Source organism: Vicia villosa, linkage group LG3, assembly GCF_029867415.1.
Source record: "Vicia villosa cultivar HV-30 ecotype Madison, WI linkage group LG3, Vvil1.0, whole genome shotgun sequence".
NCBI lineage: Eukaryota > Viridiplantae > Streptophyta > Magnoliopsida > Fabales > Fabaceae > Vicia > Vicia villosa.
The window spans coordinates 81,968,163-81,990,689 of NC_081182.1; the positions used below are offsets into that span (position 1 = coordinate 81,968,163).

Genomic DNA, 22,527 nt, shown 5'->3' on the forward strand with positions numbered 1-22,527 from the left:
CCTCTTGAGACAATTAGTCTTATAACAAAAATTAGGCTCTGATGCCACTTAATGTCTAAGTAACTCCAAACAAAATAGGGAGATAATTGTGATATTGATATTTTGAAAAAACAATTACTAAAAAACTTTAATTTTAAAAATGTTATGTTAGAATATAGAAGAAAGAAGAGAAGGAGAAATTGAATAAAATAAATAACTGAAAATGAAAGAGTTAAGGAATAGAAAGATCAAATGAGAAAATTATCATGGTTTGGCCTAAACCACTTGGCGTACTACATTTATATAGATTTTTCTCTTGAGATATCCACTAAAACAATCTTGAACTTTTCACATGATTAGCCCAAACAACCTTTCAATAACAACTTGAACTTTTGCACATGATCATCCCAAAAACCATGTACAACCAAGTAGAGCTACACATGATCATCCCAATAACCGTTACTCAATCTTTTTTAAGTTTTATCTTTCAACCTTCAAATTTATTACAAAGATATTACAAGAGAACTATTGTCATACCCCAAAATTTGCCCACACTTTTCAAAAATTCAAAACTATTTCAAAAATTGGGTTTTTATAAAATCTAGGTTTCATTTACATTGATATCCTGAATTTTATAAATATTCGATTTAAAATCTATTTTAAAATATAATAGTTTACTCTTAAATTGTTATATTTTAAATAGCAAAATATTGATTGATGCTTCTTAAACTTTCAATTGGCTTTTTATTTTGAATAAGTAATATAGCACAATTGGTAAGGAAGTAAGGTTTGCAGGTACAAGGTCCCGGGTTTGAATCTCACCTCCGACATTTTTCCTTTTATTTCTTTCTAACTTTAATTTTAAATTTTTATTTCAAAAATCACAAAAAAATGTATTTTTTTTATTTATTATTTAATTGAATTTTCGTTTTTTTAAATTAAGCATTTTTTTTATATTCAATTTTATGCTTTTATTCACTTTTTATTAAAAAATAACCAAAAAAAAAATTATAAAATAAAAAAAAAAAATTTAGATGTTATTTCTTCAAATATTAGATTATTTTAAATGTATATGTATATATTATTAGGTAGATTTTTATAATTATCATTAGCTTTATTATTTAGAGATTTCCAACTCTTTCCAAAACAGTAAGAGACAAAATCATTCAACCTTCCAAAACAACCTTAAGACAGCTTCTTCAAAAATTAAAAGGAAATTAACTATAGAAGACAAGGCCTTGATGACAATTAACTGACTGTTGGTTCCATTGACGCTATAAGGGCTAACAAATCCTAACCCTCTCCTCTCACGTATTCTACCAACAAAAACTCATAAACCACAATTACACACAAATTCTGATCCTAACCCTACACACTCTCCGTTCTCACAGCAAAAACAGTTTTTCCATTCTTTCCCAAACAATTAACCTTTTCTTTCTCACGGTACAAAACCAATTCCACTCCACTAATCTTTATTTTCAGATACAAAACATATTGCCCTCGGCCGACAATTCACAAAGATCTTCTCTCACAGGCTGTGCACGTTTTTTTACAAATAAACCAAATTCCATAGCCATGTAAATCACCATTAACATCTCACTACTCTCACCCTTGTTTTTTTTTTACTCATAAATACAATCCAATTTTCATGAAACTTCACATAACCTTCACTAACCTTACTGTCAGACTTCCACAAACACCACATAAACCTGGGTAGTTATTCAAAATATAAACATACAATAAACTCACAATTGTACAAAGTTATTTTTTCTTTCAGGAAGGCAGAGATAAAAAACAGAGGTGAAACGAAGTCGATCGAAACGGGTACCATCTGAACCCGACCGTGAAGCTCCGCCATCACCGGATTCGGAGGAGAAGCCGTCGCCCACCACCGTGGAACTGCTCCGGCCGCGGACGTTCGACCACCGCACCCAGATCCAGCCACCGCCGAGTTCAGTCGTCCACACTTCAACCGGTAATCTCCATCTATTGATTCACGTATGCCTTCATCTTTTTTTTTTTTTTGATTGTTTATTGCTTTATGTGAAAAAGCTTGGTTTTGTTTGAGACCAAGAAAGGAGAGAAATATGGATGAAAGGAGTGTGGATCCTAATGTTACTGTGTCTCTCTTCTTTTCATAGTATGTGTTTTATTTTTATCTTTTTTAATTTTTGTTTTATTTTAATCTTAATTAACGGACACGTGACTATCTTGCATTCGATGTAGATTGGTTTTGAAAAATTAACGTCATAGTTTTTGTTTTATATTGATTGATATTTATTTGTTTTTAATCTTTGGTTTGTAAATATATAATAGAAATCTCAAACTTTTTTTTTTTTTTTATCTATTTCAAAATATGAAACTTGGAAGTGGAGAAATATGGAGCACCGCCTGTATGACATTTTGTTAAAAAAATTTAGGTGTATATACTTGAAGTTTGTTTGATTAGTTTAATTTTCTGTTAGTTGAATCTTTTAGTATTTAGTTTTTTTCCTCTCTATAATACAACTAACTTTATTTAGGTTATTTAAAATATAAAAAAAATACAAAAACATTCAATTAGATATCATTTTTCCATATTAAAAAACACCAAAATATTTTATTTAAAAAAAATATATATATAAAAATATTTTGTTTGATTAATTTAATTATGTTTAATTACTCATATTAAAAAATATCAAAAAATATTTTAGTTTATTCTTTTTTTTTAGAATTTCATATTTTCTTAAAAACCTTTTGATTAAATGTTAATATTTCTTTATCATTTTACATGCATTCTTTTATATATCCGTACTAACATTTTTCTTGTTTTGTGAGGTACCACTTGAGACCGAGATTCATGGATTTTATGGACATTTACCATTTTAATTTCTATTTTGGATTGTAATAATATTTTAATCCCCATTTGGCAAACTTGTAATCCCCACCCCGAAGCCATGTAATAGCGTAGGAACTTTACCTTTTTGCACCATATAAACTGCTATATAATTGTTAGATGTATGGTTAATAGGATTGTATGGCAAGATAATAACTGGACATAGCTAGCTAACTCAAGATAAATATTTGAATTAACACACTTGCACTCACTCACCCCTAGGGTACGCTCCTCTTTGGTTGCCTTCGATTATAAGGTCGTGTCCCTCGAAATATAGAGGTACCAATTAGCAAAGGTCCCTTAATATAAAATTGTCACTAAGTCCCTCGATGACCCTCGATTGTTTCCTACGAAAAAGTGACGATTGTCCCTCCGAATATTGCTAAGGGTACCTCTACCTGTTGCCTTCAACGACCTCGATGACCCTTCGATGACCCATACGTCCAATATAAACAAGGATTTCCTACTTCTATATAGTATGGATAATCCTAGGAACCGTAAAAAGTATAGAAAAGGACCAATTAGTTAGGGTAGTGTTCTTAATCTGCCTAGCTCAACAAAAATATCTTTTCAACACTCTTTCGAAAAACTAAGGCTACGCATTCACGCTAAAGTCCTTATGCCCCTTTTCAACTCAAAACAAACAAACATGAGCTAAGCAAATTAAGAGCCCGTAGATAACTACGGATGAAAAGGGTGCTTGCACCTTCCCTTTTCATAACTTACCCCCCGAGCCCGTTTTCTTTCAAAAAGGTCTTTTTCTGTACTTTTTACCTTTCCTAACATTGGACAAAATAAAAGTCGGTGGCGACTCATGCTCACCGCAACATTGTTGCATATATAAAAATAAAAGTCAGTTCACCGAGTTACAGAACTGGCGACTCTGCTGGGGAGTCTTTAAGAGGGGTTTACCTTAGGGCTTAGTTCATTATAAATGTTTTTAATTGTTTGTTTATTTTTGAGGGAATTGCTTGGGTTTGTTATTGTGTGAAAGGTCCTACACCCGGATCTAGTGTACCTTAAGTATGTGGCATGAGACCAGGGAAACTGTACGACATGTATCGTTATGGTTGAACCGGTGGCCACCGTTAGTGCGACACTTTGGTTTGTCCTGATGGCCCTTGAATTTGATCGAGGAGACATTTGGCTACCGCGTGGTGTCATTAAGCACTAATTCGCCCTTAGAACCTTAGTGAACTTGACTTTGGCCTATAGGAAGTAGTGAGATGGCTGGCTTTGGATTCCTGACTGAAGCCGGTTGATACTCGATGCTACACTCATTGAGATTGGACTCAAGGGATGCTTTTGGCTGGCCGATTGAGTGCTATGTTGAGACAATGCCCACGAGAAAGATCAGGGATATGAGCACCCTAGAACCCGATCTTTATCTAGGACAGGTTGAACCAACTAAACTTCAGTGGGGAGGGTACTTACCTTTGAACTTCATGCAAGCCTTTAAACCTAAGGCTACTTGTGTGACTTGTTTGTATTCATTATCTAACCGTTTGGTTTCCTTGCAGGATTTGTTTATACACTAACCGTTTGGTTTCCTCGCAGGATTTGTTTATACCCTAACCGCTTGGTTTCCTTGCAGGATTTTTGTGTACGCTAACAACTTGAACTCTTTACCTAACTAACCTTTTTCAAGGATCTCAAGTATTTAGGGCGCGCAATTCCAAGTGCCATCCTCAAGAGCCAGATTCCTAACAAGGGGCAAAAGAATTTATTTTCCTCTAGCCATATGTCTTCAGTTTATAGGCACCATACCTATCAAGGGGCAAGAGGATTTATTTTCCTCTAGCCATGTACCTTCAAATTCAGAGGTATCCCGAATCAGAGGCTATGACCCACTGGACATGGTGAGCTTGATTCTTATAAAAGGAAGTTCGAAGATGAAAATCAAAGGTCTTCAGGCAAAGCTGCAACAAAATCCATTTCTAATGTTGCAAACTAGACAACGATTTTCTCGTCTTCTTCCTCAAATCCCTGAAGCTGTACACTTACAACTCTTGTGTGACTTCGTCAGAATCTTCTCCCTAGGAGTAATCGGCAGGTTTAGACACTAAAGCTCGGTTTGTTTTCCACTATAGGGCACTTGGTCATTCGATTGATGATGGCCATTCATTCAGAAACAAGGTTCAAAGCCTGATCGACACAAAGGTTATCATCATTTGGACCTGAAATCCAGATTTGAATTTCTACTTCGACTCAATGGATCTTCTAAAGCAATAAGTCCATACGGAGAAAATCTCCTCAACTTTGACAATCTCTACATCATCATGCATGTTTATGCATAGTCTTTCTTGTTTTGATTCAATACTGCTTATATGTCATGCTTGTTTGTTTTTGAACTATAATAATGATGCATTGAATATGTTTGTCTTGAAAAAATCCATTCGCTCTCGCTCTAATATGTTTTTCTTTGCTTGTGATACCAAACTCTCAGTGATAAAGCATGATGACTCTGAAGGGAGAATGACAAACACATAATACCAATAATCTCAAATGGTGTGCTTTCGAGTAAAACCCTGTTGATGATGTACAGGCATTGTTTCAAATTCTCAAATACTGGAGATATAAGGAAGTTAATCCCTTGCCAACCCCTTTGAGCCTTGAAGTAGGAGTTTCTTTTCTCTGCGAAAAACCCTCACATTTAACCTAGGGGCAGGGTAGTGTTCAGTTAACTTGATTGAGTATTCAAAATTCATCAGGAGCACGCGTCTAAGGATACAAAAATGATTATCTTTCAAAAGGTTGTGGAAAAGTCGAGACCGCGTTGGTCATCCCTCGCAACAGGAGGTCAAAATATGACAATGCAATAATGGCTATCCCTCGTCAACCAAGAAATGAGGTAGTCACAATCTTTCCAACAAATCGAAGACATCTTAGGATCATACGACTTGTTCAAAAAAAGAAAAATAAAAAAAAAAAGAGAAAAGAAAGCCAGCTAAGTCAACAAACTTGAAAACAAGTGACTTAGGCAAAAGTTAGGGCATCTCGCTAGACTTCAAACCCGAAATTCAAAAGAATTTGTCCAGACAAAAGTTAGGGAAACAAAAAAAAAACAAAAACAAAAAAAGATACTCAATAAAAGGGTAAAGTCGCGTGACTATAAATTCAAGATCGTGTGATTAGACACCAAGAATATAAGGAAAGTGACTGCCATGTCCAAACACCTCATTGATTCCTCAATCGTCTCAAACTCCTCTCGAAGGATGAATGCTCGCGTCAAGTTAACTGAACTTAGGTTGGAGAACATCACGAAGGGGGGTGGGCACCAATAAAATTTTGAGCCTAAAAATCTTTTTTTTCTAAAACCGTGAACCTGGCCACGTTACAACCCTCAAAAGTCCTAATTGAAGCAGGGTTAATTCGAAAGCATACTGTAACGAGAATACGGTAAACCGACTCCTATGAGTTTTGCTAAAACACTTGAGTTGGTATCACACCACATTTCACAAAAGAAAAAATAATGATGTTTTGACATCCTTTCAAAAAAAAAATTCTTCTTTAAACTTCAAGACAAACATGCACTTTGCATTAGAATTATATTTCTCATACTAAACATTCTTTGCATATGAACAAGTATTTGACACCAGGAAAGCTTCCATCATGAGCTGCTGATGAAAAGTTTAATCCTCTCAAGGGACAAGTTGTCTTCAGAACTCCGTTGAGTTCGAGCAAGAATATCTTAAATTCCGATCACCCTCAGGGGCACAAAAGCAGTCGAAATACTCTGTTGAGTAAGCATTCGGATATCCAGGGGCAATATGGTCATGATTCATCAAATCTCTCGAAGGCGGTGAACAACCAGAAACGCCAGTCCATCACTGGGGGCATGTTGCATTGGTCACCAATCTCAGCAAGAGTTGTTCAGCTACTAGTATCAGATGGTGTCAGTATCAGTCTCTCATTTAAAGTTCTGGTTCCAGTCATCTCAAGCGTCAGGTATATCAGGCTACCGACCCTAGGGGCAGGTAGACTCTCACAAACGAAGGACCACGTATGGTACCTAAAGACATGGGGCAATGAAAATTTGAAATCTCCGGGAATCTTCCCCACAGAGTTGTTTTCACAAAATATCTTCACAGAGTAATCCTCGAGAAGTTATCTTCAAATATTCTCTTCCCAACAGAAACTTAGTTCCCCAACAGAGTTTACATCTGCGACACTGCCGGTTCTCTGATACAATCTTTTGCTCCAATTGGGTTTGTTCAAACTCACTCTCCAGTAAAGTTGGCACTCACAGTGGAAACTTGGTCATTTATCCATCTCTCTTATCCCCAATCAGGGCACATCAGGATCAAATCACTCAAGCCACTTTAATTTCATCCCCAAGCGGTAATAAAAATCCCCAGCTGGATATCATCGAACGGAAGACAAGAATTCTCAATCCCCTTGTCATCATCTCCGACATCACACAGAGATTTATTTTCTCAACCAGCAATTAATATACAGAGTTACCAATATGCTTCGACTATATAGTCCATCCATGCATCATTCATAATACATACATAACATACAACATTCTCGTTTATCTCGAGAACCTCACCAATACATGCATCATGATTCATGACATTGCATAAAACTTATTTTGCCTTTTCAGGTCATTCCACAATCAAAAGAACATTATCATCCAAATACAATACAAAGACGATTGTATCAACAATTCAATCATAACGCTCATTCAAGACATAAATAGGATTCTGATACTTCATTCCATGTCTTTCTCCAAAGATAATTCAAAGAATTTCTCATCCTTTATAGGAACCTTTCTAGGTAGTCTTTTCTAAGACGTTTATCAACCTTTCCAGGTAGTCTTTTCTAAGACGTTTGTCAACCTTTCCAGGTAGTCTTTTCTAAGACGTTTATCAACCTTTCCAGGTAGTCTTTTCTAAGACGTTTATCAACCTTTCCAGGTAGTCTTTTCTAAGACGTTTATCAACCTTTCCAGGTAGTCTTTTCTAAGACGTTTATCAACCTTTCTAGGTAGTCTTTTCTAAGACATTTATCAACCTTTCTAGGTAGTCTTTTCTAAGACATTTATCAACCTTTCCAGGTAGTCTTTTCTAAGACGTTTATCAACCTTTCCAGGTAGTCTTTTCTAAGACGTTTATCAATCTTTCCAGGCAAGTCTTGTTTAAGACACGTCATACCTTTCTAGGTTAGTCTTATTCAAGACACATCATAGTCTTTCTCGGTAGTCTTCTCTAAGGCATATCTCCACCTTTTTAGGAAATCTTCTTTAACGCATTTATCCAATCTTTTCTAAGATATTTATTGTCCTTTGAAGGAGCTTCTCAGTTAATCTTCTACAAGACACTTCTTCCCGAGCTTTGTTTAAAGCCTAAATCTCCTTTACATCATTCAGTGATCTACCCCATTCAGGAACCTATTCAGGTAGTCTTCTATAAGACATTACTTCATCTCCCATTAAGACACAATCAATGTATATGACTCAGTCTGAAAAGCGTCTGCTTTAGACAATACTCTGTCAACACCTAGATGGCATCTCTAAGCCCATCTCAGACAGTTCTCTGTCAACCTCCGGATGGCATCTTTAAGCCCATCTCATACAAAAGTCCCTACATCAACAAGGGCAAATTTCTGGGTATTCTAGTGTTCAATACTCTTCCACCTTCAGATTCCGATAGGCACACAAGCCAATCTACATCCTCAGGTTTAAGAAGATTGAACAGGGGCAGCTGTCATACCCCAAAATTTGCCCACACTTTTCAAAAATTCAAAACTATTTCAAAAATTGGGTTTTTATAAAATCTAGGTTTCATTTACATTGATATCCTGAATTTTATAAATATTCGATTTAAAATCTATTTTAAAATATAATAGTTTACTCTTAAATTGTTATATTTTAAATAGCAAAATATTGATTGATGCTTCTTAAACTTTCAATTGGCTTTTTATTTTGAATAAGTAATATAGCACAATTGGTAAGGAAGTAAGGTTTGCAGGTACAAGGTCCCGGGTTTGAATCTCACCTCCGACATTTTTCCTTTTATTTCTTTCTAACTTTAATTTTAAATTTTTATTTCAAAAATCACAAAAAAATGTATTTTTTTTATTTATTATTTAATTGAATTTTCGTTTTTTTAAATTAAGCATTTTTTTTATATTCAATTTTATGCTTTTATTCACTTTTTATTAAAAAATAACCAAAAAAAAAATTATAAAATAAAAAAAAAAAATTTAGATGTTATTTCTTCAAATATTAGATTATTTTAAATGTATATGTATATATTATTAGGTAGATTTTTATAATTATCATTAGCTTTATTATTTAGAGATTTCCAACTCTTTCCAAAACAGTAAGAGACAAAATCATTCAACCTTCCAAAACAACCTTAAGACAGCTTCTTCAAAAATTAAAAGGAAATTAACTATAGAAGACAAGGCCTTGATGACAATTAACTGACTGTTGGTTCCATTGACGCTATAAGGGCTAACAAATCCTAACCCTCTCCTCTCACGTATTCTACCAACAAAAACTCATAAACCACAATTACACACAAATTCTGATCCTAACCCTACACACTCTCCGTTCTCACAGCAAAAACAGTTTTTCCATTCTTTCCCAAACAATTAACCTTTTCTTTCTCACGGTACAAAACCAATTCCACTCCACTAATCTTTATTTTCAGATACAAAACATATTGCCCTCGGCCGACAATTCACAAAGATCTTCTCTCACAGGCTGTGCACGTTTTTTTACAAATAAACCAAATTCCATAGCCATGTAAATCACCATTAACATCTCACTACTCTCACCCTTGTTTTTTTTTTACTCATAAATACAATCCAATTTTCATGAAACTTCACATAACCTTCACTAACCTTACTGTCAGACTTCCACAAACACCACATAAACCTGGGTAGTTATTCAAAATATAAACATACAATAAACTCACAATTGTACAAAGTTATTTTTTCTTTCAGGAAGGCAGAGATAAAAAACAGAGGTGAAACGAAGTCGATCGAAACGGGTACCATCTGAACCCGACCGTGAAGCTCCGCCATCACCGGATTCGGAGGAGAAGCCGTCGCCCACCACCGTGGAACTGCTCCGGCCGCGGACGTTCGACCACCGCACCCAGATCCAGCCACCGCCGAGTTCAGTCGTCCACACTTCAACCGGTAATCTCCATCTATTGATTCACGTATGCCTTCATCTTTTTTTTTTTTTTGATTGTTTATTGCTTTATGTGAAAAAGCTTGGTTTTGTTTGAGACCAAGAAAGGAGAGAAATATGGATGAAAGGAGTGTGGATCCTAATGTTACTGTGTCTCTCTTCTTTTCATAGTATGTGTTTTATTTTTATCTTTTTTAATTTTTGTTTTATTTTAATCTTAATTAACGGACACGTGACTATCTTGCATTCGATGTAGATTGGTTTTGAAAAATTAACGTCATAGTTTTTGTTTTATATTGATTGATATTTATTTGTTTTTAATCTTTGGTTTGTAAATATATAATAGAAATCTCAAACTTTTTTTTTTTTTTTATCTATTTCAAAATATGAAACTTGGAAGTGGAGAAATATGGAGCACCGCCTGTATGACATTTTGTTAAAAAAATTTAGGTGTATATACTTGAAGTTTGTTTGATTAGTTTAATTTTCTGTTAGTTGAATCTTTTAGTATTTAGTTTTTTTCCTCTCTATAATACAACTAACTTTATTTAGGTTATTTAAAATATAAAAAAAATACAAAAACATTCAATTAGATATCATTTTTCCATATTAAAAAACACCAAAATATTTTATTTAAAAAAAATATATATATAAAAATATTTTGTTTGATTAATTTAATTATGTTTAATTACTCATATTAAAAAATATCAAAAAATATTTTAGTTTATTCTTTTTTTTTAGAATTTCATATTTTCTTAAAAACCTTTTGATTAAATGTTAATATTTCTTTATCATTTTACATGCATTCTTTTATATATCCGTACTAACATTTTTCTTGTTTTGTGAGGTACCACTTGAGACCGAGATTCATGGATTTTATGGACATTTACCATTTTAATTTCTATTTTGGATTGTAATAATATTTTAATCCCCATTTGGCAAACTTGTAATCCCCACCCCGAAGCCATGTAATAGCGTAGGAACTTTACCTTTTTGCACCATATAAACTGCTATATAATTGTTAGATGTATGGTTAATAGGATTGTATGGCAAGATAATAACTGGACATAGCTAGCTAACTCAAGATAAATATTTGAATTAACACACTTGCACTCACTCACCCCTAGGGTACGCTCCTCTTTGGTTGCCTTCGATTATAAGGTCGTGTCCCTCGAAATATAGAGGTACCAATTAGCAAAGGTCCCTTAATATAAAATTGTCACTAAGTCCCTCGATGACCCTCGATTGTTTCCTACGAAAAAGTGACGATTGTCCCTCCGAATATTGCTAAGGGTACCTCTACCTGTTGCCTTCAACGACCTCGATGACCCTTCGATGACCCATACGTCCAATATAAACAAGGATTTCCTACTTCTATATAGTATGGATAATCCTAGGAACCGTAAAAAGTATAGAAAAGGACCAATTAGTTAGGGTAGTGTTCTTAATCTGCCTAGCTCAACAAAAATATCTTTTCAACACTCTTTCGAAAAACTAAGGCTACGCATTCACGCTAAAGTCCTTATGCCCCTTTTCAACTCAAAACAAACAAACATGAGCTAAGCAAATTAAGAGCCCGTAGATAACTACGGATGAAAAGGGTGCTTGCACCTTCCCTTTTCATAACTTACCCCCCGAGCCCGTTTTCTTTCAAAAAGGTCTTTTTCTGTACTTTTTACCTTTCCTAACATTGGACAAAATAAAAGTCGGTGGCGACTCATGCTCACCGCAACATTGTTGCATATATAAAAATAAAAGTCAGTTCACCGAGTTACAACTATGCTTTTCAACAAATACTTTCAACACAACACCACTACAACAACTCTTAGATGAAAAGGCTATAAAATAATGAGAGAAATAATGATAAATGAAAGTTTCTATTCAAATAACTGATGTATTTTGAAATGAGGTGAATCCTCTTTTATATAAGAGAAAAAATCTAAAATAGAAAACAATCAATGGGCCATTTTAATGAGTTAATCGATTAACCAAGATAAAATAATAAAGTTTGAAGCTCTACATCACTCAATTGATTATTGGGATCCTAACTTAATTAGAAGTGTTACACTTTGATATAACAAGCTTTTAATCATGCGCTTACCCAGGTTTATTTTAAGAAGTTTTATCAAAAGATAAGATGTTTGAAAAAATTATTTGTGTATGTGTGCATTGACTTAGTACCTATAGACTTAATCTTGTTCCTTTTACAAATAAACTGATAAGAACTAGGAAAACCCTAAACACATAAATAGGAGAGCTTTCACACTTTCACATCTTCGAGTCCACAACTTCAAGACTTCAAGATTTCACATCGTTAAAGATGACATCTTCAAGATCCTTCGCTTTCTTATTCATGTGCCATCATTAAGAATCATTATAAAATTGCCGTGATTCAAGCCTTTTGACACATGTCACCAACACCAACATTTGACATTTGTCATCATCAAATCAATTTGACTATTGTCAACATGGTTGGACAATTGACTCCAAACAATATCCAATAAAAAATATTTTATAAAAGCAATTGTTTAAAACTATTTTGAAAAGATATGGAAATATAATCAAACTTAATGATGACAACTGCAATAAAAAGATATGGAAATAAATAGAGATGAGGGATAAGAAGAGTGCACCATAGATTTATAGATGTTCGGCCTAGCCACTTGGCCTACGCCTACTCCCCAATAATTACCTCTTGAGAGTTCCATTATATGGGTGAGCTTTCTCATAGGTTATGCTCATGAGAAGGCTAATCCTGAACCAAATGAGAGCTTTTCTACTAGACACAACTCACAAAGCAAATAGAGATTTTAATAGATAATCTCACAAGCCAATGAGAGCTTTTATAACAGGCAAAGCTCACAAACCAAACGCGGGATTTTAATGAACAAACTCATAAAACAAACAAGAGCTTTTAAACTTGGTTTAGCTCGGAACCAACAAAAAATCCTACAAAAGATACTACAAAATTTCTACAATACCATAATCAAATACCTCACGGGTAAATTTCACTCTCAAAGCACTTAGGTAATGAGAGCTTTTATAACAGGCAAAGCTCACAAACCAAACACGAGATTTTAACGAACAAACTCATAAAAAAACAAGAGCTTTTTAACTTGGTTTAGCTCGTAATCAACATAAAATTCTTACAAAAGATACTACAAAATTTCTCCAACACCATAATCAAATACCTCACAGGTAAATTTCACTCTCAAAGTAATAAGGAAAAAAGTGAAGAAGAAATAAAGAGAGTGGAAATGAGAAAGAGTATTCAAAATACTTTTAGTGTAAATTAAATGAGAAATAATTTCTATATTTAAAGAAAAATTTGTTTCTTAATAATGGAAAGAATATATGAGATGATTAATGCTTATAATCGATTATGCATATCTCATAATCAATTATGCATTTCAAGTATGGAAAGTTTTAAATGGAGTTGTCACTAATCAGTTATAAGATATAATATTCTATTAGGAAGTGTTACAAAAGATATTATTGATTAACTCTAGTGTGGTAATCAATTATCTAGTGCAAACTACACTCCTAAAGGATTATTCAAGCTAGTAACCAACTAGCTACTTGCTTAAAATATTTAATGTGATTTTATAAAAGAGAGGTTGTTCGATCATTCCAAAGTGTGTGTGCGTGTGTGATTTTACTTAATATTTCATGAGGTAATCTTATACCTTTACATACATAAACCACTTGACCTAGACACGGCGAACTTTCACACTTTCTCTATTTCACAGCTTTAATGATTCAAGATGCCTTGCTTAATACATCCATGATTTAGAAATTCATCTAAGACTTGACTTTACTTCTATAGATAAGGCTTGATAAGGCTTTTTTATAGATACCATCATCAAATATATTGCTTGACTGAGATCATCAAGGATTCCACCAAATGTCATTTGACATTAGGTCTCGTCTTTTAGAGATTGGGTTTGACATCTTGATCTCCAAGCACAACAACTTGTTCATCATATCAGATAAAAACTCCACCACATAATGTTGTCATCATCAAAACCTAATAGGTAAAAAAAAGTTGAAGTCATTATACCTGCAAGCACATAATTCCAAATTCTCCCCCCTTTTTTACGATGACAACATGATAAGTGTCAAATTGTAGCTATTTTTGTATATAGTTTTGTGACACTTATCGTCTCTTATTCCCCAACTTGTGGGTGAATGCGTACATTTTCATTATATTTGTACATATTACATATTCTTCGAGTTTTCGATTCATTTATGTACCATTTTATAGTTTTTCATTCATTTTATATTCATGCATGGTTGGAGCATTGAGTAATAAAGACCAAAGGCTAAGCTTCAAGATTGCAATGTTTAGCAATTCATCAAAAAATAAGGCTCAAAACAAGGATGATAAAAATCATAAATTTGGTTGCCATCTAGTCATTTTTAGATAGAGCATTGAATAAGCTTTTCAACGCTTCGAACCGGGCGCAAATCGGAGTTATGGTTCTCAAGTTATGACCGAAACAAGATTTCAAGTTGCAGTAGAGTTCGCTTAGCGAGCTCTGCTATCGCTAAGCGAGATCAGGTGGACAGAAACACGTTAAAAGGACCAAAATACCCATTTTTTAGATTATGTTTGGGGTATTTATTCACAGCTCATCAACCTTCATTTTTTGGTCTATAGAGCTTAGAAAACAACATTTGAGCTTGCATTTGGATGATTTGGAGTCGAATTTCTCATCGATTGGTGTTGACAAACCAAGAAATGTTAGGTTCATCTTCTTCTCTTCTCTTTGTAATCTCTATTTGTTGGAGTTTGTATGTAACTTTACCTTGATTATATGTATATTTATTGCTCATGGTGTTGTATGAAACTCATTTTACAAATCGATGTTGATAATTGCTTACTTTATTTGGGTTTGGGTTGTTGCATAAATGGACGGTTCGAATCCGGATTTAGGATGAACATCTATTGGATTTTAGTTTCAGAGATAGATTAAGGCTTAGTATTCACTTGTGTATCGAAGCTTAATGCTTCCGTATTGTTTGTGTTGTGCTGAAAAATCGTCGACGCGAGCAAAACGGTTGATTTCTCACTTTGCGTTAGACATAACCTCTGTGTCAGTGGTACATGATGAGATTAACGAGTGATTTAGGTTGAGTACAACTGGGTAGTAAGTTCAAGTATTTTATAGGGTAGATGAAATGCAAACCCGAGAGTTCTCTACTCTCCGAAGAATGAATTCTTTTTATGTTCATAAGTTTAATTCCCGCATTATCCATTTTAACCCAAATTCATTAACGCGAGAAATTGTCAAACGAAAATTCAATAACACTAATCCCTATGGAGAAAATATGATAAAACTAAATAAATACTTACATTTTTGATGTCGCTTCAACACAACACATCTCTCAAAAAGGTGGACAAACGAGAAAACAAAGGTAACATATTCGAGTGGTTAAACTACCCTGAAAGTGTACTTCTCCCCCTTTGATGTTACCAAAAAGGCAGAAAATAGACGATTAACTGATATGGAAGATATTCAAGTTCATATATCACAATATAAGGAGAAAAAAAGGCACAATCATTTAATAACTAAAATACTTCATTAATTAAAAAAAGATTTCACATACAATATAGGTGGGAAAATGTAGGAATTTAAACACTTACAAAACACAAAAGTGAGACATCTACTGGTGTTCACTATTTTCAAAAAATTTAATTTGACTTTTCACATTGTATTCTTTTTTATGACAGCAACTTCCATGGACAAACTTTTAAGAACTGGAGAGTTTTCTTGGGAGATTTCCAGAATGATGTCCATTACTCCTTCATTGGTTGAAACTAGATGAGCTTCGACTTCTTCTTTTTATTCTTTTTAATACTTTGATTTGGCTTAAATTGTACGTCTTCCCCCTTTAGCATTATCAAAAAGGCATAAAATAGACGATAAACATATATGAAAGACATTCAAGTACATAAATCACAATATAAGGAAAAAAGACACAATCATTTAATAACTAAAATATTTCATTAATTAAAAAATGAACACAAATAGAATAGGTGGGAAATTTTAGGAATTTAAGCATTTACACTATTACGAAAAACACATATAACAACGGTTGCAAAAGACCTATAATAACGGTTGAACAACCGTTGTTAGGTAGGATGTGATTGTAAGTGGGTTATTTACAATCATGGTTTATTTCCCATGGAAGTAAACTAGATAGTACGCTAGATACAACCACAGTTGTATTAAACAACCGTTGTTGTATGTCATTTAATAAAATAAAAAATGCAGCAGAAGTACAACAACAGCAGCAAGAACAACAACCAGAACAAAAAAAAAGAACAACAATAACAACAATAACAAGAAGAAGAAAAAGAACAACAACAACAACAACAACAATGACAAAACAACAACAAGATTAACAAGAATAACAACAAGAAAAACAAGAACAACAACAATACAAAAAAAAACAAGAAGAACAACAACTAACATTGCTAACTTGAATCCATACTTTCCTTGTCTCATTCAAGTTGAAAAAGAGATGATGGAGTTTTGAAATTTGTTTACAAACGAAATGATGTTTTCGAGTTTTGTTTATGGAAGAAATGATATTTTCGAGTTTTGTTTATGGAAGAAATGATATTTTCGAGCTTGGTTTATGGAGAATTAGAGTGTCGTAAATGAAAGATGAGGTTTGGAGGTAGAAGATGAAGTTCGTCTAAGTTGGAAGTTCGTCTAAGTTTTAGGTTTCACGCGAATCACTAATGGAAGTGTCTTGAGCGTTGATACTCACTAAATGGACTATAAAGATTTGTTTAAGGGCGGTGAAGAAACTCAATAAACATGTTTATATTTCCCCATGATCCTGAGTGACTTTTCATCGTGGTTGGAAGTTCTAACCATTGTGAAAAGTGGCTTAAAAATAAATAAATAAATAAAATTGTAGGTATTAGCATTCGAACCCATGACACTGATTGAATTTTCACCATGGTTGGAAATTGCATCCATAGTAGTAAAATGGATAGCGCGCTACATACAACAATAGTCGTATTAAACAATTGTTGTTGTATGTTTTTTAATAAAATATAAAAAATGCAGCAGTAAAACAACAACAACAACAACAACAAGATTCGAACTCATGAACATGTGCCACCTTTTACCATGGTTAGAACTTCCAACTGTGGTGAAAAGTGGCTTAAAATGAAAATAAAGAGAAAGCGCCTACTTAAATAGATTCTACCACGGTGGATCCTTTGGTCGTGGTAACGTGGGTGTTGTTGCATATCCTTTTTGTAGTATTGTAAACTAGAAAGTGCGCTACATACAACCACACTTGTATTAAACAACCGTTGTTGTATGTCTTTTAATAAAATAAAAAATGCAACAGAACAACAACAACAATAACAATAGCAAGAACAACAATCAAAACAACAAGAACAACAACAATAACAACAAAAACAACAACAACAACAACGACAATAACAAGAAGAAGAAGAAGAAGAAGAAGAAGAAGAAGAACAGCAAAAACAACAACAACAAGAACAATGACAAAACAACAACAAGATTAACAAGAATAACAACAAGAAAAACAAGAACAAGAACAACAATACAAAAAAAAAGAACAACAACAACTAACATTGCTAACTTGAATCCATACTTTCCTTGTCTCATTCAAGTTGGAAAAGAGATGATGGAGTTTTGAAATTTGTTTACAAACGAAATGATGTTTTCGAGTTTTGTTTATGGAAGAAATGATATTTTCGAGCTTGGTTTACTGGAGAAATAGAGTGTCATAAATGAAAGATGACGTTTGGAGGTAGAAGATAAAGTTTGTCTAAGTTGGAAGTTCGCCTAAGTTTTAAGTTTCACGCGAATCACTAATGGTAGTGTCTTGAGCGTTGATACTCACTAAATGGACGACAAAGATTTGTTTAAGGACGGTGAAGAAACTCAATAAACATGTTTATATTTTCCCATGATCCTGAGTGACTTTTCACCATGGTTGGAAGTTCTAACCGTTGTGAAAAGTGGCTAAAAAATAAATAAATAAATAAATTGTAGGTGTTAACATTCGAACCCATGACACTGACTGATTTTTCACCATGGTTGGAAATTGCAACCATATTAGTTAAGTGGATAGCGTGCTACATACAACAACGGTCGTATTAAACAACGTTTGTTGTATGTCTTTTAATAAAATATAAAAAAATGCAGCAGTAGAACAACAACAACCACAACAACAACTACAAGATTCGAACTCATGACCATGTGCCACCTTTTACCATGGTTAGAACTCCAAAATGTGGAGAAAAGTGGCTTAAAATGTAAATAAAGAGAAAGCGCCTAATTGAATATATTCTACCACGGTGGATCCTTTGGTCATGGTAACATGGGTGTTGTTGCATATCATTTTTGTAGTATTGTTAAAAAAACACAAAAAGTTAGACATTTACTAGTTGTCACTATTATCATCATTCTTTACTTTGGATTTTCCCATTGTATTCTTCTTGATGACGATAACTTCCATGGCCAAAATTTTAAGTGCTAGAGAGTTTTCGTGGGAGATTGCAAGAATGTATTTCATTACTACTTCTTTGGTTGCAAATGGCTGAGTTTGACTTCTTCTTCTATTGGATCATTTGATTTGGCTGAAAGACGTTGAGTCCATTCAGCAGTGAATTACATCAATAGATTCACCTTTAAAATAAACTTCAGATTTAGCCACGATCTTGGTGACCAGACTTCCATAGGGAAATTAAGATGAGTGACTCCTTCTACAATAGGACATGTGGTTAAAATCTCATTGACCCAATTGGTTGTGAGATGTTGGGTTAGCATCTACATAACAATAATTTCTTGCTTTATGAGGAATCCATTGTTCTTTTATCTTGGAAAGAGTAGTAAATAGATAATGTATCATACAATATCTAGCTTTCAAGGGTTTTGTCTTGATAGGAAGTGTCTTGTGATAAGTGCTAGATTGTAGTTATTTTTGTGATAAGTGCCAAAACTTGTTGATTCTTGATTTTTGGATTTTTGCGTTTGTTTCCTTGAGTTAGTTAATTCTTGTTTAGGGACAAACAAGTTTAAGTTGGGAAGAGTTTGATAATTGCCAAATTGTAGTTATTTTTGTATATAGTTTTACGGCACTTATCGTCTCTTTTTCCTCAACTTGTGCTTGAATTCGCATATTTTAGTAAGATTTGTACATATTGTATATAATTTGTTTTTTTAATTCATTCATGTATCATTTGATAGTTTTTATGTCTTTTTGTAGGTATTCATGCACGGTTGGAGCACTGAGTAATAAAGGCCAAAGGCTAAGCTTCAAGAACGCAATGTTTAGCTATTCATCAAAGAATCAGGCTTAAAATAAGGGTGATAAAATAATCAATTTGGTTTCCATTTAGTCATTGTTAGATATATCATTGAATAAGTTTTCCAATGCTTCGAACCGGGCACAAATCGGAGTTACGGTTCTTAAGTTATGGCGAAAACAAAATCTGATTTTTTTAAGTTGCAGCAGAGTTTGCTTAGCGAGCTTCTGCTACCGCTAAGCGAGATCTGTTGGGCGTAATTGTATATTTAGAGCAAAAACACAATTTTTTAGGTATGGGTTAGATATTTTTTAGTCCAAACACCATCAACATCATATTTTAGTAGACTGAGGCTTAGAAACAACATTGGAGCTTGCATATGGATGATTCGGAGTCGGATTTCTCATCAATCGGCTCTGAAAACCCGTGAAATGTTTTGTTATTCTTCATTCTTCTCTATGTATGTCTCTATTTTTTGGGCTTTTTTTTAAGCTTACTCTCAACCTATGTATATTTGTTGATCATGGTGTTGTATAAAGCTTGCTTTACAAATCAAACTTGTTGTTTTCCTTGATCTTTTTGCATTTATGTTTGAATATGTGTTGCTATAGATATATACCTCACAAATCTTGATTGAGGATGGATATTAGTTTCTAGGTTCTAGAGATAGATTTAGAGCTAATATTCACCGTGGGTATCGAAGCTTAATGCTTCCGTGTTTGAGTTTTGCGCGAGAGATCGCCGATGCGAGAATACAGATGTTCTTGCAACTTTGCATTAGAGATAACCTAAGTTGTGATATGTATCGTTGGTGCTTTTGAGATGAACACTGATGTGAGTGATACGTGATTATTTTGACAAGTATTGTAGGTTGAATGCAACTGAACGATAAGTTTAAGTTTGTGAGGAGTAGTTTAAATTCATGCCTGATAAGTTTCTCCTCTCCAAAGAATGCATTTATTGTCTTGTTCATACATTTTTACTTTAACCCATTCAAACCCAAACTCAAGAACGCGAGACTTGTCGAACGGAAATTCAATAGCACTAATCCCTTGGGAGACGATAAATTTCCATAAAAATATTTCCAAATATTTTTGTTGCTTTCCCTTTACTACTTCAACAAAATGGCGTCGTTGCTGGGGATTGGTGTTTTTACTGGATCGCATCGCGATAGTTTCTTTGTTTTTGAGTTTTGCACATAATTTTCATATTGTATATATTCTTGTTTTATACTTATTTCATATACTTGTGAATTTGTATATGTTTTCTTTACTTGTGAATATCGTATACTTGTTTGGTTCTTTTCACGTTTGCTTGTGTGTTTTTGTTAGGAATAGCCAGACGGGAGCAACTTGGAGGAATGTTCATAAATAAAGGCGTCGAGCTTACGACATAAAACAAGCATGTTCATTCTTTTTAGTTTTTGTTTAGTTTAGGTAGTGTGATGCAATTGTCTAAACAAATTTAGATCGGACCAGTTCTTAAATTTCAAATCTTCACATTTAAATTTGTTTAGACAACTTCATCTGGTATTTAGTTTGTGTATATTAATAGTTGTGTGTTTTCCTTTGAGCTTGTTTTGAGTAGCTCGAGGAATTTGAGGTGATTTTCCAAGTTTAATCGTTTCGACTTGCGGATGTATGGTAATGATTTTGTTAAAGTTGTGTACACGTCCAAGGTATGTGTTTATCGATTTCTAGACTATAGCATATTCATGATATTTAGGCTTTTTACAACTTTTATGTCATTCATTATTTTGTATACTTGTTCATTTGTGAATCACTTTAGTTCCCACTTTTTTGTGAGGTAGCTTTCCATTGTTCACATATGCTGGAGACCACAATTCTTGTTATAATTGGATTTTATTATACTTAATCTTTTGCTTGTGTTGACTATATGAAAGCATGAAAAGGATCAAGGAATTTTTGTTTCATTTTGAGCACAACTATGTAGCCAAATAGTCATTTCACCGTGTGAGTGTGTGATCATTCATACTCCCTTTTGAGCCTTTTGTAATTGTCCATATTCTTTGAATTTGATGCTTTTCTATGAGTATTGATTTCTATTCTTTTATGGATTTTTATTGTTATTTTTCTTGAACCCTAAACTTTATGTTGTTGTATGAATTTTTACCTTGCCTTAGAAAGTAATGAGTATTCACATAATGATTCGGTTGAATTCAAGTTGGGAGAAAAATGTTTGTGCCCTTGTGTTTGATTGCTATGAGGTTGAAAGAGAAAAGAAAAAGAAAGAAAAAAAACAAAAAAAGCTTTGAAAAATAAAAACAAAAAAAGAGTTCGAATAATTGTGCAAATAAGTATGGTGCTTCGGTGTGAAATTTGGATTGATGAAGTTTGATTAGAATTTTGTGTTTGAATCTTTGGTGAATTAATCACTCCCTTAGGTTTAGGCAAGTTTTTGTTTCGATTGGCCTTATGAATTATCCCTTGTTTGTTCACCCGACCATGCTACCACCTTGAAAAGTCCTTGTGATTCTTGCTTTTGTATATTCAATACGATTTTTGGATGACTGTACAATTTAGTCTTTTGTTTCCAAGATTGTTGGATGAGTGAAAATACCCCACTTTTGTGTTTTTCATCTACAAATGATTGTGTGATAGATGTGATTCCTTTTTGAACTAATGTTGTTTTAGGATGTTTGGCATGATTCTTCGTATTTAGCATTTTTTTTGTGATTATGTTGTCGTCGTAGTTTAGTGGTAAGTATGTTTCTTTGTGTGTACCGTTTTGAATTTGAGCCATACATTTGTTTTCGTTTTTCAAAACTTGTTGATTCTTAGTTTTTAGATTTTTGCGTTTGTTTCCTTGAGTTAGTTAATTCTTATTTAGGGAAAAAACAAGTTTAAGTTGGGAAGAGTTTGATAAGTGCCAAATTGTAGTTATTTTTTATATAGTTTTACGGCACTTATCGTGTCTTTTTCCTCCACTTGTGCATGAATTCACACGTTTTAGTTATATTTGTACATATTGTGTATAATTTGTGTTTTTGATTCATTTATGTAGCGTTTGATAGTTTTTATGTCTTTTTTGTAGGTATTCATGCATGGTTGGAGCATTGAGTAATAAAGGCCAAAGGCTAAGCTTCAAGAATGTAATGTTTAGCAATTCATCAAAGAATAAGGCTCAAAATAAGGATGATAAAAATAATCAATTTGGTTGCCATTTAGTCATTTTTAGATAAAGCATTGAATAAGCTTTCCA

At 33.5% G+C, this 22,527-nt stretch overlaps 2 long non-coding RNA genes across 2 annotated transcripts; both read left to right on the top strand.

Annotated features, from left to right (window-relative positions):
- Nucleotides 1-1,072: 1,072 nt before the first annotated feature.
- LOC131662051 (uncharacterized) lies at nucleotides 1,073-3,689 on the top strand. Its single transcript, XR_009301376.1, has 2 exons — nucleotides 1,073-2,119; nucleotides 2,797-3,689. It is a non-coding gene; the product is annotated as an uncharacterized LOC131662051 (long non-coding RNA).
- A 5,435-nt stretch (nucleotides 3,690-9,124) lies between these two features.
- On the top strand, nucleotides 9,125-11,741 carry LOC131662052 (uncharacterized). Its single transcript, XR_009301377.1, has 2 exons — nucleotides 9,125-10,171; nucleotides 10,849-11,741. It is a non-coding gene; the product is annotated as an uncharacterized LOC131662052 (long non-coding RNA).
- The last annotated feature ends 10,786 nt before the right edge of the window (nucleotides 11,742-22,527 follow it).